Source organism: Mytilus galloprovincialis, chromosome 3, assembly GCF_965363235.1.
Source record: "Mytilus galloprovincialis chromosome 3, xbMytGall1.hap1.1, whole genome shotgun sequence".
In the NCBI taxonomy this organism is placed as follows: domain Eukaryota; kingdom Metazoa; phylum Mollusca; class Bivalvia; order Mytilida; family Mytilidae; genus Mytilus; species Mytilus galloprovincialis.
In genome coordinates this window covers 95,637,517-95,656,760 of record NC_134840.1, presented here as the reverse complement: position 1 = coordinate 95,656,760, position 19,244 = coordinate 95,637,517, and the positions used below count along the sequence as shown (strand labels likewise).

Below are 19,244 nucleotides of genomic sequence, written 5' to 3'. Positions count from 1 at the left end.
TCCCTAAGCTAGGGAACTATCAAATTAAAATAAATCCAGTTTGACATTTACCAATACCTGTGAATTCATTATAATACTATTACAGGGAAGCGAGATACCAATTCTTCATGAATTTCACTGGTTAAGGTGGTACCTAACACTACAGGGAGATAACTCTGTAAAGCCAGCTAAACGTTTTAATTATGTTGTGTTGTAAAAGGAATATTAAGCTTCTCAATGATCAAATTTGGTGTTTGTCAAACTGCTATATAACCCACAGGGGGGTAACTTCGATATTTTTTTGGTAGGGGTGTGCCATTTTTGCCTCAAAAAACATACCCATTTTAATATAACATTCACTGAAATTCAATACCTATAGTTATATAAATATTTAAGAAAGAATGATCTATACTTATATACAATATTACATATTATGAAAATCAAGGATTTATATAGTTAGACTATACATGTGCTTGTGAAAATCATACAGTTAATACTGCAAAGTCTTGTTTATAAGTTAAAATCGTTTCGGAATAGCTGTTCTGTAAGATTCTCAATAGCATATTTATATATGATATGTAAATCATACCCCTAATCAATATACAGTTATCAAACGTAAATGCATTTTAATATAAGATGTCATTAAAAAGGAGGGTCATTTTTATATAAAATCTCGCAAAATTATGACCCATATTTTTGGCACATCCCTGTATACCCAATAATAGGAAGTTACCCCCCCGTGATATAACCAGTGTATTTTTTCTGACATTTTAAACAGTTGGTTCAAAATTTTTGAAATTTATATATTTTTGTTAAGGGGTCAAAGTAAATACTTAAAGTAAATACTTTGACAACATTTTATGAAAATTAAACGAGCCAAATTAATTTTAGTGAAAGTGTTGGGTACCACCTTAAAGTGAACCACAAATTTAACTGTTTAAAAAATAACAAATTTTTCAAAGGTGCTTTAGGAAACCAGGTAATCAAAATTCCAGGAATATGCTAATTTTTCCCATTCCACAAAATGCTGTACCCATGAAAATATACAAATTGACAGTAATCTATCAAATGATCTGTACCCTTTTAACTCCATGAAAGTCTTTCAAATGGAAATAAGATAACAATAATGAGATTTGGTATATATATAATTGAAGCCAAATGACAAACTATCCACTAAGGCCTAGACAAAACTGTAAAGAAATACAGGTAACTGCAAATAACCTTCAACACTGAGCAAAACTTATACTTTTAAGAAACCTAAAAAAGGCTCTGGAATGACAAAATATGAACTGAATCAGAAAGAGAAAACTAGTGAATGACCTGATGGTGTCAAAACTTAATGCATACTTTTAATTCTGAGATTGTAAGATAATATCTTTACAAACTAAAAGAAAAAAAAGATAATTGAAGCCACAATCAATAAATATTATCAAAGCATACAAGCTGCAGATTCCTGACACATATGATAGCAGAAATAGAAGAATTTTAATTTTCGTAAACGTCATTTTTCAGTAAGAGTAACATTAATACCCATGGAGCAGTAATGAAGATGCATTAACATTTATATCAGTTAAATAATTATTTAAAACATTTTAACTCACCCACTTTGATAAAACTTTTAAAAGTTCAGGTAAAATTCAAAAAGCAAAATAAATGAATTTAAAATGATGGATATTCTTAACACCTGCCAAATTAAAATGTGTTGAGATTTGAGAGTGAACCAGATATCCACCAGGTACTAACCTAAAAAAAAAAAGAATTTTGAATTTCAAAATGAGACTGGATATGTTCAATATTTGATTGCTCAATTAACCATAAAAGTCCAAAAAATTGAGGTACAAAGAAAATCGATAACCTTTCTGTCAAAACTTAGGAATAAAAATAAATACTTAAATCTTTTAAAGTTTGAAAATTAGTTCCTGAACTTGAAAGATGTCTTATTTCCTGATGGTCTTTGACAATTAAGATCAAATGGCAAAAATATTAATAATGCATCTTTTTGTTATTGAAAATTAAAATCTATGCATTGGGCAAAAAATTGTTATCTGATAAAAAAATCTGCTTTAGCTAGTTCATTGATTGCTTTACGTCACATCAGTACAAAAAGGCATCAACAAAATCAGGCATGCACTCACTCACTCACGGTGGCGCATCCAGGGTGAGGGTTCCGAGTTGGAACCGTCGTTTTTTTTGGACAAAAAATGGATTTGAATGGGGACATATAGTTGGAACCCCCCCTTTTGTCCTGGGTTGGGAACCCCCTTTTTAAAATGGCTGGATCCACCCCTGGGCATGGTTATAAAAAAGAAAGAGGTAATAAAAAATAAGACAAAAAATAATTGTAAAATACTGCACTGTGTATAACCCAAACTGACCATTTTTTTTGTTTGGCTAATCAACTTTGTACTTGGTAGGCTTATCAGTCATCTTATTGACCTGACAATTTAACTGTTTATTTGAAATTCCAATCAAATTAACTTCTTGTGGTTTCAAAGAACTAATTAACTTCAATTTTATTTATTTTTTTAGGTATACTGTGAACACTAAAGACCAACCATACGTTCTAGTAGAGCATAACGAAGAGGCCTTCTGCACTTTGATCAAACAAAATTTTTTCATTGTCACACCTAACATTTCATAAATGAATTGCCCAGAGACTTCAGACTTATATGTTTAAAAATCCTGGATTCCACTTATGCAGGCAATTTACCCTTACTTAGCTAATTGACTGCATAACAAGGAATCCAGGCATTCCTAAGTGAAACTCAATGCACAATACAACACTCCTCCCTATTCAGTGGTTAGCTGATTTACTGCATGGTTAATTAAATCTTCTATATTGATTTTAGTCTTTCCAGACTGACCATGAAATTAAATTCTCATTTACATATCTGCCTCCACAGTGCAATGTTGAGATAGTAGATAAAATGTTGTATGGTCACTTTGATATATCATGTTGGATATCTTTAGTTATAAACACTCTGACCTCTCCACTGGTCATTTATATAGCACAACCTAACCAGAGTACTGATTTAACACAAACTGACCACAATACTAGACTTTTCAGTTATGGTCTCTTGAACTTGTATCTTGGAAATATTTGGAGCTTAAGAATGACCTAACCTCCTGACCAGTGGTCATTTATATAGCACAACCCAATCAGAGCACTGGACTTAGACCAACTGACCACAAAACTGCAGACTGTTGCAGTTACAGTCTCCTGGATCTCCTGTATATTTGGAAATATTAAGCTAAAGAACAACCTAACCTTCTGACAAGAGTACTGTACAATGGAGTCCAGTTAACAACCTAACCTTCTGACAAGAGTACTGTACTATGGAGTCTAGTTAACAACCTAACCTTCTGACAAGAGTACTGTACTATGGAGTCCAGTTAACAACCTAACCTTCTGACAAGAGTACTGTACTATGGAGTCTAGTTAACAACCTAACCTTCTGACAAGAGTACTGTACTATGGAGTCTAGTTAACAACCTAACCTTCTGACAAGAGTACTGTACTATGGAGTCCAGTTAACAACCTAACCTTCTGACAAGAGTACTGTACTATGGAGTCTAGTTAACAACCTAACCTTCTGACAAGAGTACTGTACAATGGAGTCTAGTTAACAACCTAACCTTCTGACAAGAGTACTGTACTATGGAGTCTAGTTAACAACCTAACCTTCTGACAAGAGTACTGTACTATGGAGTCTAGTTAACAACCTAACCTTCTGACAAGAGTACTGTACTATGGAGTCTAGTTAACAACCTAACCTTCTGACAAGAGTACTGTACTATGGAGTCCAGTTAACAAGCTAACCTTCTGACAAGAGTACTGTACTATGGAGTCCAGTTAACAACCTAACCTTCTGACAAGAGTACTGTACTATGGAGTCCAGTTAACAACCTAACCTTCTGACAAGAGTACTGTACTATGGAGTCTAGTTAACAAGCTAACCTTCTGACAAGAGTACTGTACTATGGAGTCCAGTTAACAACCTAACCTTCTGACAAGAGTACTGTACTATGGAGTCCAGTTAACAACCTAACCTTCTGACAAGAGTACTGTACTATGGAGTCCAGTTAATAGCCTAACCTTCTGACAAGAGTACTGTACTATGGAGTCCAGTTAACAACCTAACCTTCTGACAAGAGTACTGTACTATGGAGTCCAGTTAACAACCTAACCTTCTGACAAGAGTACTGTACTATGGAGTCCAGTTAACAAGCTAACCTTCTGACAAGAGTACTGTACTATGGAGTCCAGTTAACAACCTAACCTTCTGACAAGAGTACTGTACTATGGAGTCCAGTTAACAACCTAACCTTCTGACAAGAGTACTGTACTATGGAGTCCAGTTAACAACCTAACCTTCTGACAAGAGTACTGTACTATGGAGTCCAGTTAACAACCTAACCTTCTGACAAGAGTACTGTACTATGGAGTCCAGTTAACAACCTAACCTTCTGACAAGAGTACTGTACTATGGAGTCCAGTTAACAAGCTAACCTTCTGACAAGAGTACTGTACTATGGAGTCTAGTTAACAACCTAACCTTCTGACAAGAGTACTGTACTATGGAGTCCAGTTAATAGCCATTAAATCACAGTATGGTTAACTATAACTGATAGAAACTGTTAATCTGCCATATGTCACTATAATGTCTGTTAATTAGTAGCACACCAAACAAATAATTATCTAATTAGTCTAAAACCATATCATTTATCTATCTGAATCAATATGTTGTGATTTCACACTGTTGCTGATCAGTTATATTGGAAGACAACAATAATAGTCAATTTCATTCTTAATTAATTGAAATGCACATTGATTAACAAGATTTTCACAAAATGACTAATACTAATGATGATCTGAAAATTGCTACGAAATAATTTTAAGAATTTTTACAATAATTTAAGGACACAATCAAAGGGGTTATATCTGTGGTGAAATTTTATATTCTAGAAGGGAAGGGAACTTTTCATTTTTGAATTACATAAGTCCCACCTCTAATTATTTGCCTCATTTTAGATGTGCCTATCACTTTTGCAATTATAGTAGGGGCTTTTACTTGAGAATCATTACTGCCCTTTATTCTTTAAAGCAAATGTTATCCCCTATGAGACTTAACATACTGTCCAACATGTACAATAACAAGAGTGCACACGCTGAAATGTCTCGCCTTCTATACTAATCATTGATATTATGTTGATAGTCTTAAGTATAAATCTAAGCTTTATTACAACTGTCACATAAACTTTACATTAACCAAGATAACTAAACAAAGACCAATGAACCTTGAAAAAGAGGTCCAGGTCAGATGAACCATGCCAGGCAGACAGGTACAGCTAACAATGCTTCTACACAACATATATAGTTGACACATTACTTATAGTTTAAGAAAAATAGACCAAAACACAAAAACTTAACACTGTGCAATGAACCGTGAAAATGAGGTCACGGTTAAATAAAACCTGCTCGACTGACATAAAGATTATAAAATATTTCCATACACCAAATATAGTTGACCTATGGCATATAGCATTAGATAAAAAGACCAAAACTCAAAAACTTAACTTTGACCACTGAACCATGAAAATGAGGTCAAGGTCACATGACATCTGCCCGCTAGACATGTACACTTAACAATCATTCCATACAACAAATATAGTAGACCTATTGCATATGGTATGAGAAAAACAGACCAAAACACAAAAATTTAACTATAACCACTGAACCATGAAAATGAGGTCAAGGTCAGATGACACCTGCCAGTTGGACATGTACACCTTACAGTCCTTCCATACACCGAATATACTAGCCCTATTGCTTATAGTATCTGAGATATGGACTTGACCACCAAAACTTAACCTTGTTCACTGATCCATGAAATGAGGTCGAGGTCAAGTGAAAACTGTCTGACGGGCATAAGGACCTTGCAAGGTACGCACACATCAAATATAGTTATCCTATTACTTATAATAAGAGAGAATTCAACATTACAAAAAATTTGAACTTTTTTTTCAAGTGGTCACTGAACCATGAAACTGAGGTCAAGGACATTGGACATGTGACTGACGGAAACTTCGTAACATGAAGCATCTATATACAAAGTATGAAGCATCCAGGTCTTCCACCTTCTAAAATATAAAGCTTTTAAGAAGTGAGCTAAAGCCGCCGCCGCCGTAGCCGCCGCCGGATCACTATCCCTATGTCGAGCTTTCTGCAACAAAAGTTGCAGGCTCGACAAAAATTATGTGAAGTAAAGGATATTGTATCATTATAACCTCCTTGGTGTAACCATAGATGTAATATCTATGGTGTAACAAAGTAACAGCACAAGAGATGTTTTTTGGTAACCGGGAAGTAAATTTGTTGGTGTAACTCACTCACATTGATTGGTTTTTTTTGGGGTTTTCTTCCAGAATATCAGATGCCTCATATGGTCAATTTTTTTTTCTCTAATTTTTAGATGAATTTAATTTCCTTTATTTTATTCTGATTGGGTTTTTTTGTTTCTTTTTTTGTTTTTCCTGATTCTAAGATGCCACATGTGGTCATTTCTTTTTTTCACTAATTTTCAAATAAATTTAATTTTCTTTACTTTTTTTCTTAAATCTTCTTGGTTCTGTTCACAGGTGGGTCTTCATCAGTAAAACAACTATAGGTAATGAAGCTTATATTTCTGGTTTAGATTTTTCTAAAATCATTCTGAAAAAAAATGAATTAAAAAACAATAATAAAGGTACCCATTGTCAATCAATTCATGGACTGACAAATATAAACATTATAACAGACAAATAGACATATAGATTGATTTTTAGATACAAAATTTAATGTTTTGCTCATTTTCAGTTGATTTGACAAATAATATAGAAATAAGGACTGTGTTATGATTTTATGATGCATTCACCATGGATTTATTCTTTTATAGGATGAAATCAATGGTGTTTTTTTTTTTATGTCTGAACAAAAAATGGTTTTCAAGGAAATAAACAGGATACACGACATAAAAATTCACAAATGAGACAAAAAACTTCTCTCAAATGAGAAAAATATAAAATTCAAGCTGTTTATTGGAGTAAAATCAATCACAAAAGTTATATACCCATTATGTGATCAGCTCTTCAAACTTTGTATATTTTCGATTTTCATCATTTTTCAAATACTTTTGGCTTGAGTATTCACTGAGGAGACATTTTATTGAAATGCACATCTAGTGCAATAAAATTAGTACTATTTATTTTCTTCGGAACAATGCTCATAAATTCATAGAAGTGCATACATAAACAGTGGCGGATCCAGAACTTTTCCTAAGGAGGGGGGGGGGACGCTTCAGTCATGCTTCAATGATTCCCTATATAATCAACCAAATTTTTCCCATGAAAAGGGGGGGGGGCAGGATGCCCCTATGATAAAAAATTTATAATCTCCAAGTTGTGGTCACCAAAATGTCTTTTGAGGACAAAGCAGATTAATAAGTGGTCTAATCTACATTGTCTATTATTTTTTAAGTCTTATAATGTGGATCCATTAAGTTCAATTTCAGTCCAGTTCTCTGCCCTTCATTCATAAAAGAGTATTCCTTGCATGCAAGTTTTCCACTATTGACAGCAAGGTTTTTTGACTTCAACACATTCAAATTTTATTTTGAAGATCAAAAAAGTCCAGACAAATCATGTTAAAAATACCTCAAAAGTTGTATCTATTATATAATTAGTCCCAAACCTTTTTGCTGTTACAATTTTATGTAGGTCAAAATGATTGAAATGTAATTGAGTAATCAATCAATCACTTAACATTGTTATAGGTTAAATCTGATCAGTGTATTCCAACATAAACATACCATCTTAGCAAACTGAAGAAAAATGGGGACCCAGTGGTGGATCCAGAACTTTTCCTAAGGGGGGCCCGCTGACTGACCTAAGGGGGGAGGCTGCTCCATTCATGCTTCAATGATTCCCTATATAATCAACCAAATTTTTCCCACGAAAAGGGGGGGGCAGGCCCTTCAGGGTCCCCTTGGCTCCGCTTATGGGACCAGGTAAAATATGTTATATAATTTAATATAAAATAAATGGTGAACGTGTACTGTACATGGGACACAGATGATGCCACCACCTGCATATAACCTTACAAAAGGAACATAATGCTAGAAAGGTTTGGTAATAAACATTGACAGTAAAAGTTTTCATAATATTTGGTTGAGGCAAACTTAAGTTAGAAAACTGAAACCAATTTTGGGAGGGACAAGCTGAGAGGGGTAACACTATTCTCTGCTGAGACTGTGGCATAAGATGTCCCACAATTTTGGATCTAGTCTGTAGCAATTGTAGTCACATCTGTTCATAATGAGATAATTTCATCAAAAGTAAATTTATCTTATTGCCATGCTAATCAATCAATTTTGTCAAAATAATTTGTAATCACCAGATAGGCAGTCCAATTCATTACCAAGACAGATCCCATCATCAAATGTACTGTGACAGACAGACACACATGTTCCCAAATGTATAAATAAACTAATACAATGACAATAAACAGAAACTTATCACATTTAGACATCAGAGGACCATGTGACATCAAAATTAAACAAGTTTCAATTATATAGAAAGCCTAGTCACTTTGATGAATAATTTGTTTTTGGCCTGCACCAGAGGAAGATTTATCACCGACAGTGAATGTTATTGAGCATGACACCATTCTGTGTATTACAGGCTTTCCTATCCAATACACTAATCATTAGAACAGATGTTCTTCTTAAAGGGCTTCCATTGCTATCATAGAAGTGATCTTATAAAATATGCAGCTGTCAATTAAAATTGAAAAATAGACAAAATTAATATTGTAGTCTGAATGAAAATATTTTACAATTTAATAATTCACAAAAATGACAGAAAGCTGCTCTGTAGAGAATCTTATAATTATAGATGAAATCTTCATTTTTCTTGTCTTGTTTTTCTTCACATTTTCATTAAAAATGTTAAAGCTTTTGGGCGGGCTGAGCTCTGTTAGTCGCTTAATTATTTACGAAATCTTCATTTTTCTTGTCTATTTTTCTCTTAGGCATTTTTTTTCCACCACATATTCATTAAAACTGCAAAATGTCTGGATTACCACACCTGCATTCTCTAAACTTGACAGCCCAACAAAACTGAGATTAGGAACCAAAAGAAACTATAATCTGTAATCTCAAATTGATATAATCTCAAATCTATAGGAAAAGATTAGAGAGTATTAAAGTACAGCAATCCAATAAAAAAATCTGCATTCTCCTGTTGCATCATGTGCAAAAGATTGAGGTTAAAACATTAGTTAATACCAATAATGTGCATCCTATTGTATTATTTCCATGTTAAAAAGAAATTGTAAAATTTGGGCTAAATCTCTAATTTGGCTAATATGCAGCAGGGGCAGATCCAGCCATTTAAAAAAAAAAGGGGGGGGGGGGGGGTCCCAACCCAGGACAAAGGGGGGTTCCAACTATATGTCCCCATTCAAATGCATTGATCGGCCAAAAAAAAGGGGGGTTTCCAAACCCCGGAACCCCACCCCCCTCCCCCTGGATCGGCCAATGTGCAGTTCATAATGAACATTTGTACAAAGTTTCAATTTAATGTGACCACAAACAAGCCTTTAATAAACATGAAATGGACAGAGGGATTGAGGGTAGAACAGCCAAAGGGGATGATCTAGTCATTTTCAAAAGGATGAGGAGGTCCAAACCCAGGATAAAGAGAGGGGGTTTCCAACCATATGTCCACATTCAAATGCATTGATCCCCAAAAATTGGAGTTCTAACCCCTGGTAACACGCCAAGTCCGCCACTGAGACCAGAAAATATGATGGCTCTCTACTAATGTATGTGGGGCATTACAGTTAAACATAACCAAAGAAGTGGCTCTGCAAAGTAGATATGTTGCAAGCAAACAATAAGATGTTCTGATATTTAAATTATATCTGTGATTAAGCGAAATCTTTGCTTTCATGCAATCACACTTGCTATGATAACTAAAAGTGCTGAAATCAAAAACTGGCCAAGGGTAGGGTATAAAAAACGAAAGATCTAACACACAAAAATGTCAGAAAAAATTGATCTGACAGAAATTTTGTAATTTGACAAGTATTATCTTACAAGAAAAAAGATAATTTGTTTATGGTTTTCACATCATAGGAGCAATAACAGAAGTCTCTATGACATTATCTTCCATTATCTTGGACAATAATACACCTCAGAAACCCAGATGTAAGAAAAAAAACACCTAACTGATTCATATTTTTGGCTGTGATAAGGTCGTGTGTTTTAGATAGTGTATGATAGTGGTGCCAGATGTACCCCCTGTAAAACAAATTATATCAGGTCCCCTAAGATGTAATAGCTTCCAAATATTGTCTGTCAAATTAAACAAATATCTGTTCAAAGATAAATTGATATATTTTCGACATTGAGTATATCACAATGAACAGGTATTTTTTGTTAACTTTGTTTTGGGGTATTCTTTAGTTCTTTTATAATGTGAAAGAATTTGTATCTGTTACAAAGATGTATATCTGTTGTTTAACTATAAAATGTGCCAATAACATTATGATAAACCTTCCTCAAGGACAAGACTTTAACATTGTTTTAATATAGACAGATATTTGTATGCATCAAAGAGGTAGCAAGGATTTGTATAGTATGTACAAATCCTTGGTGACAGTATTCCAACAACACAAAACAAACAATACATAATAAATAAGGGTATGCATAATGTCTTCAATGTGGAATAAATGTATATAAATCAAATTAAAATATATATCAAATAAATTTTGTTCACGCATTGGTGACGATATAATGGAATTTGATGTGACTGTCATACAAGTGAGAGGTTTAGCTAGCTATAAAACCAGGTTCAATCCACCATTTTCTAGATTTGAAAATGCCTGTACCAAGTCAGGAATATGACAGTTCTTGTCCATTCGTTTTTGATGCGTTTTGTTATTTGATTTTGCCATGTGATTATGGACTTTCCGAATTGATTTTCCTCTGAGTTCAGTATTTTTGTGATTTTACTTTTTAATAAAATAGGCAATAATGTACATCTGTTATAATAGATCCTTATAAATAAAGGCACCCCTGTTTTCTTTAACGTGTGAAATAAATCAATTCTTCATAAATAATTCATCTAGGTTTTATAATGTGTTCTTATATTATAGTATTAATGAATGGGTGTTTTTATAATGGCCCTGTTATATGTCCAAGGTCTGTTATAATGGTCGAGGAAGTCTGTAATGGCCCGAGGCAACGCCGAGGGCCATTACAGACATCCGAGGCCATTATTACTGACCGAGGACATATAACAGAGCCATTATAAAAACACCCATTTCTTAATACATTTATTAACCAACTGAATAAAAGTGTATGTGTTAATATATCAAATATCCAAGATATTAAGTTGACAGAAGTTATGTGTTGAAAAACAGGAGGAACCGTGATCCCTATATATGGTTCTTTAATCTTGGTTGCTGGTTACTAAATTAAATAAAATACAAAAAAGTATTATACTCTTTACAACTTAATTTTATTAACTTTATTAAAAACCCTAACTGTGCTTTATACAGACAAACCGGGCATTAATACAGGGCCATTACAGAAAAACAGGGCCATTACAGAAAAAACAGGGCCATTACAGAAAAAACAGGGCCATTACAGAAAAACAGGGCCATTACAGAAAAAACAGGGCCATTACAGAAAAACAGGGCCATTACAGAAAATATGTTATTTTTAATAACCAGTCATTTTTGGCAATAATGTACTTAGTTGGTTAATAATGTGCTGTAACACATGATATCCCAGGTTGGAGGAAAGGTTTCTTCTGTCACAAGTCAGCAGCCTGTAATTCAGTGGTTGTTTTTGGTTCATGTCTGTCAAATTTGTTTTTTCGTAAACTCTTTTACTTTAAGTTAGGTTGCTAGTTTTCTCAATGGAATTGTTTCATATTTTTCATGTCTGAGGCCTTTTATAGGTGACTATACATCAGTTTTTCTCATTGCTTACATTCACATCATTTGAACTTTGGTAAATAGTTGTCTGATTGGCAACAATACCACATCTCCGTATTTTTATAATCCTTGTTAACTAAAATTTAAACTGAGCATGTGCAGGGTTTAAAACCACAACTGCAATGTTGACTGGCTAGTGGTACAGTAGTAACTAGTTGAACTTTTTTCCAAAGTAGTTAGTTTTTGACCGGTTTTGTGTAATATTATATTACCATTATATGCCTACAACAACTATCTTAGATGACTTCTGTCACATTGGGTATTCTGACAATATCTGAAGCTTTCTTGACGTTTGGTGACAGGTGTTTTGCTTGCAAGATCACAGGAAAAATATCTTTGTCGACTTTACCAGTTTACTGTTGAATCTGCAAGAGTCTGCACAATCTGCAAAAAAAAAAAAAAAAAATGCATTTTTATTTAATAAATACAATAAACTGAAAGAGAGGCGAAAGATACCAAAGGGACATTCAAACTCACAAGTTTAAAATAAACTGACAGTGCTTGATGGCTAAAAAAACAAACCAACAGACAATTTTAATCCCACATCATTCTGTATGTGCCTGTCTCAAGTCAGCAGCCTGTAGTTCAGTGGTTGTCATTAATTCACGTCTGTCATTTTCCTAAAATGTTTTGTTATAAGATTTAGGCTGTAAGTTTTCTTGTTGCAACTGTTTTACATTTTTTCATATCCAGGATTTATAGGAGTCTCAAATTGTAACCTTCTTAATATGTCACTTGGTTTCTGGTAAAGAGTTATGTCTCATTAGTAATCATATCAAATCTTTTTTATATCTCGCTCTCTCATATATACTGTAACAGTTACCTATAATCACTTACTTTAACTCTGGTGGATATTTGTCTCCTATGGAATCATAAAACCATTTCTCTTTTTTTTTTACATTCAAGCAAGGGCACATTAAACCTACATGTGTTTCTTATAAATTTCAATGAGTTCATGTTGTTCAACATATTCATCTAAACCTGCTGTACCAGTTTATATTACAAAACAGCTGTATGCATTTGTGCAATTAAAATTTGGTAAAACATAATTAATGTTAATTGATATTGATAACCAACTGATCAAAACATAAAAATGTCCTAGTGGGATGATAAAAATCACTTGAAAGAAATTATATAATAATATATAGATATCTTGATTTATTCTGTTTGCAATGTAAACTCTCTACTCCTTTCTACTTTGTACCCTGAAGACGACAAGATCAACATTGAGGGTGGTCTCATTGAGGATCTAGGAGCTAGTTGGTGATTTGTTTTTGGTTGGCCCTCTTAATAAAATAACTACTACATTGTAATAGTAGTTAGACCCTTGAAAAGAAAATGAGATTTCAAATAGTTAAGCCTAATAACAGTCCAGTATAATTTCATGGTTCATAGATAAATTACTTGGAATTTATTTCTATAATCATAGCTACTATTCCCTAACAATCATAAATATAATTAAAAGTGAGGATTTTTATAAATTTATTAACAAAGTTTGGCAAATAATCAATAAAACAGATTAAAAAAAATTTTTTAGCAAGCAGACTTCAAATTTCCATGTCCCTAATAGTGTTCTTAAACTTCTGGAGGATGATAATAATATAAAGTTCTTTATAAAATAAAGTTCTTTATAAAAGTGTGGTATGATTGTTAATGAGACAAATATCCAACAAAGTTCAAATAAAGTACATGTAATTATAGGCAACCATACGACCTTCAACAATGAGGAAAATTCCATACTGTATTGTCAGCTGTAAAAGGCCCGGCCTAACATGAATAAATGTCCTGAGAACCTATCCATTGATGCATTGGCGGATCCAGGGAGGGGGTTCCGGGGGTTGGAACCCCCTTTTTTTGGGCCGATCAATGCATTTGAATGGGAACATATAGTTGGAACCCCCCCCCCCCCCTTCTGTCCTGGATTGGGACCCCCCCCCCCCTTTTTTTTTAAATGGCTGGATCCACCACTGTGATGTAGTCTTACAATTTTAGTGACCACAAGGATGACGATGCAAGCATTTCACCAGAAAATTTCCTTTAAAGATAAAATAATTGCACATTCTTTAATTTTGGTACAAGAGCTTTTTTAAAGGATTTTATAATAAGTGGTCTCTTAAGACTTGTGGTCTCTTAAAACAGGTTCAATCTGTATGAACTGTACTACAAAGGGATCTAAATTAAAGGGGTTTTTGTTTAATACAGGTGGTCATTTGACAGGTTTGACAGTATTATACAAAACATAAAATTGTGCTAAGACTGCACAACTGATATAGTTGCATAGTCTTTTTAGGTAAAATATATCTATTTCAAAATAGTGCCAGTACAACTGACATTTATTATGACTGAAGTATCCAAATTATATTATATCCAATATTTATTGATAACAAGTTTCAAAGGCTTATAACACAGATCATCAAACAATCAGCTCTTTCTGTGACATTACAACATATGCCTAGTGAGATAGCAAATTTACAGAAAAGTCCACAAATTTGAATGACATAGAAAATTGACTGAAAGTGCAGGAATTTGAAAGTCATCTCTAATTTTACTTTTTTTAAACAACTTCAGTAGCCAAATAATTGCTCCTTTGATTTTTTAACAGCTCTTTTAAAGTTTCAACCTAAAAGGTAATGACTAATTGCAAGACAATAGATTAACATATGTCTACAAATCTTTTCTGTAAAAACATGCAGGAAGAATTCAGAAAAAAATTGTTCAAAGATAATTCACCAGTGAGAAGACTGATTAATCTTTATTAAGCATGACAAGCTATATTATAAAACATATTATTTAATGGAAACTAATAAAAGTAAATATTGCTATCTTCAAATTTAATGAAAATTTTCATAAAATGATTTAAGCAAGAGGAAACTAATCCTTGACCAGACTATAAAACATCACCTGCAAACAATTAACTGTACATAAATAAATCATCACCAGGGGGAGTCTAAGATAAATTTAACAATCTTCTATCTTGTAATATACCATAATGCTTCTTGATGTGGAGTCTGTCAAAAAATTGCAAAGTTGAACATGAGTATCTTTAAAATTAATAACCAAGATCATGATTTACTAATTCGAAACCTAATCCTTCATATTTAAATTGTACTATTGGACTTTTTGATAAATGCAGAATTAGACAGATGCACCATGGGTGCACAAGGTGAGGTGTGATCTGTAAGGATTCTAAAGTCTGTGTTTAGGTCTATAAATTTCAGCTAGCTTGAATGACCTTGAACCTCAAAATCTATTTTGGAATCTTGAATTTTCACCTTATTAAAGAGACATTATAATACCCAAAGATTGGTAATGTTCTGATTTATGGCTTTGAATAGGTGAAAATTTCTAAATAATAATTGTGAGGCTTCCTGGGCATCGGTGAAAGACCTAAGACAACAGAAAACATTGCTGCATAGGGTTCTATATGTGACTTTCCATGCACTAATAGTTCACTTTAAAATTGACCTAATCACAAACTCATAAATTTGTGTTGCCCCTGCCAGAAACAGCACACAAGTCTAAGTCTTGCTGTTTCCCCTTTGTTGAGGCAGGAGAAAAAAGATACTTTAATAAAAACCAGTAAAATTTTAGGCTCATTTAATGTATGCTGACAATAGCAAAAAGGTAGCTTGTTTGACCCTTGATGATATAGCCCAATCATACCATCTTTAAACCCACATCATTTTGTGGATAATGAATGAAAGACTTTTCATTTGAGTGACTGATCTACACAGTGATCTCCCTTTGAAGTAATTAATTAAACAAACCTTTAATTAGAGTACATCTGTGTTGTTTATTTGTGTATTGGATCTCTCTGAAGTTGTTTACAGTCTGACTTTACTTTCTACTTTGATCATCAATCAATCAACACAACTTGATTAGAGAGATAATTAATGAAAACAAAGCTATAGACTTCAATTGTTATTAAATTGGTTTACTCTGCTATTGCCTTCAGGAAAAGGTGAAAGCAAAGTTACAACACATTATACATCAATATCCAGTAATATTCTCACTAAGGAGTGTTCCCCAATGGGACCTGAGAATTACAAAATAAAAATAACATATACTTGATGCATCTGACACACTTTTAAAAGTTTTGTGGACTCTTACAACACTGACTGAAGCACTTTATAATTACTTATCAAAATTCATAAATTTGGTGCAATCAAAACGCTTTCCAGGAGTATATATATAACCTTGGAACATTTGTTGAATTTGTACCTCAAAAAAGCTTTTCTGAATTCAGCAATCAACAATTAAGAAAGAATAACAAAGGTACAATTCATTATATAAGTGCCTCCATGTGAAAGACATTGACGTACGTAACAACAAATATAAGCTTCCAGTAGTAGTAATCCTAACTTAGGGAGTGCTAATTAGTAAGGACTGGAAAAGAAATTTTAACACATTAGGGGCACATAATATAGTGACAGTGGAAAAATATATAATAACACATGGCCATGCAATCTTAATTCTTTTTTGCAATAATCCCCTGGTCTAGTGACTCATATGTGTACCTAAACTCATCTTAATACCTCTTCCAAGTATACTCTAAGTCTATTATGTGAGCCTAGGACAAAACCTATTAATTATATTATATTCAATTGCACTTATAATCATCGCTCCAAGTACTTTTGCGTACAACAAAAGGAAAAATCATCATTTTCAAGATTCATATTTAAAATCAAAAATTTACAATGTATTCCACATGTAGAATACAGTAAGTAGATTACCATGCTGTTTCATCTTTCACACTGATTGTTGAAGATTATATTCCATAATATTATATAAAACTGTTTCATAATAAATCTTGTTGATAGATACATTCACACTTCATTGTTTTTCAAAGCACCTGTACGATACAGGAGCATGATAAGGGAAAAGGGAGGGTTAATTACCAAGGAGGCTGATTGAATGCTTCCGATCCTCTCTCTGATCCTCGGTTCTAACTCTGATCCTCCGTTACAACAACTGGCATCTGATCAAAACACTTAATGCTGACTTATTATTTGCTGTATAATAAGTTCTGATAGTACACAAGATTTAGTACCATTCATACTGGAATAACTTGACACAGAAACGTTCTGTTGATCCCTACTTATCTACATTTTCAATTACTCTTATCATAATCTAATAGTGTAATCACAGCAGAGCAACCTCAGCTCTGTTTAGACCTGGTACATACCAGTTCAATACTTACTTATCATTTTTTATGTGTTTCCATTCACTGAGGGCCTTGTTCTGTTTTAAACTTCTGATACCAAGGGATCTATTTCCATTCACTAAGAGGCTTGTTTTGTTAAACCTCTGGTACCAGTTCAATATGGATTTCTATTTCTTTTTTATGTGTTTCCAAATAATTGGGGGGGGGGGGGGGCTTGTTTTGTGTAAATGTCTGCCATTCCCAGTGGCAAATGTTAAGTTATTTAAGTCTGTCTCAGGACCTCTGTGGCCGAGTGGACTAAGTACAGTAACTACTGTAAACACTAGCCAGTCAACACTCACCAGAGGTTGTGAGTGTAAAACCTGCTTAAACCATTAAACCTGTACACTTGAATCCGATTTTAATTGACTAGGATTGTCAGTTTTAATACGGAAGGTGGGTAGTTTTCTCTGGGCACGCAGGCTTCATCCACTCATAAAAACTGACCCCGATGAAATAGCCCATAATTGGTGTTATAACACCATCAATCAATCAATCAATCAATAATGTCTGTCTTAATAACTCTCCAAAATGAAAAATATAATTTTAAGAATATAATAAGTACCAGTACTATTAATGTTAGTCAAAATATAACTGATTAATTTTTCAGGGTAAAAGACAATTTGTTTCTAGGATACCTTCATAAGCTATTCCACAAGACATGAAGACTTAAGACTTTTAAGAGACTTAAAGTATTCAGACAGTCACATACATACAATGTTTCAATATGAATTTCTTTTAGTCCAAATATATAGGACAATGGAAGGCTATCTTTAAAACATTTCTTGCATGACATCTGGCAAAGAATATAAAGAGAAGCACAAGATGTTTTTATTATTGGACATTTTTTTATCAAATATTAATTCTTAAATCATCTTTAATAATAACAGATCTACAACTTTTTCAATTTTTGTTTACTTTTGCATTGATACAAAAAAGTACAACACATGGATTACTTCATCTTTCCCACTTATCTATCAAAAACAACGTTCAGTTCAAATAAATATATAACATACAAATGAATAATTTTATTTGTAATCTTTGAAGGTTATAATAAGAAACGTGTTTACTAATAGAAGCATAATACTTCAAATTTGAGGATGAACTTCTTGTAACATCAGAGGAGATAATAACGATCAAATAATAACACTTATGATATATATTGTCAATAAAGAGCATTACACCTATCTTCTGGGGAACATTAATTTTGTGTAGGATCAGTGTTCAGGGTATGTTCTAAAATACTGTCAGAATCTTTAACCTAGATAATATCATGGGAAAAACTAAAAAAAGGGTGAATTTAAGACACTGAGAAAAAAAAGTATATGATTGACTGAGAAAGTTAGTGGATATAAAAGTGATACAATTTTATTTTATCTTATTTTCATTTGCCAATAGCACATTTGGCTTTTGCTTTGACATCTCGGCAAAAGAACACTAAATTCAGTACATTATATCTCAACTTTCATATATTTAAATCTAAAACAAAATTTATATTATCTGAACACATATAGTCACTGGCCTACATGAACACCAATCATACTACCCCAAATCAATAGCTATATCTAATTCTAAAAACTTTGTATTGAATTAAATGAATTATTCTAGAACGAAAACAAAATCTGCTATCCTGAAGAGTAAAATGAGCCTGAAATGTATGACTTTTGCACCACAGGCCACTCTTTAGCTCTGTCCAATATATTTCAGAGGCCTCCGTTACTGTCGATTTATTATTTTTTGTTAGATACCAATATTCATTGGGTTTCAGGTGAACCATGAATTTAAATGTTCAACAAATGACAAATTTTATATAGCCTAGTACGAAAAACTTTGGCAAAACTATGAAATCATATATGCCCAAAAAGGCAAGCTTTTCTGAATCCAAAAAAACGGTACTAATGAAAATAAATGAATCGACAGTAATCACTTCAAATCAAGTGTATGGATATAATATTTCCTATAAGAAAGTTTGGACTTTGTTAGTCCTTAATGTTCAAATCTGTCAAGAAGTCCGTGGTT

At 33.1% G+C, this 19,244-nt stretch overlaps 1 protein-coding gene across 1 annotated transcript in view; it reads right to left on the bottom strand.

Annotated features, from left to right (window-relative positions):
• LOC143069458 (alpha-mannosidase 2x-like) overlaps positions 1–19,244 on the bottom strand; it is a 92,753-nt gene that overhangs the window by 25,340 nt on the left and 48,169 nt on the right. Inside the window, exons 4-5 of the mRNA XM_076244100.1 lie at positions 12,235–12,406; positions 6,585–6,691 (exon numbers count right to left, since the gene is read on the bottom strand). The gene's annotated coding sequence lies outside the window, so the exon portion shown is untranslated. The remainder of the gene's footprint in view (positions 1–6,584; positions 6,692–12,234; positions 12,407–19,244) is intronic.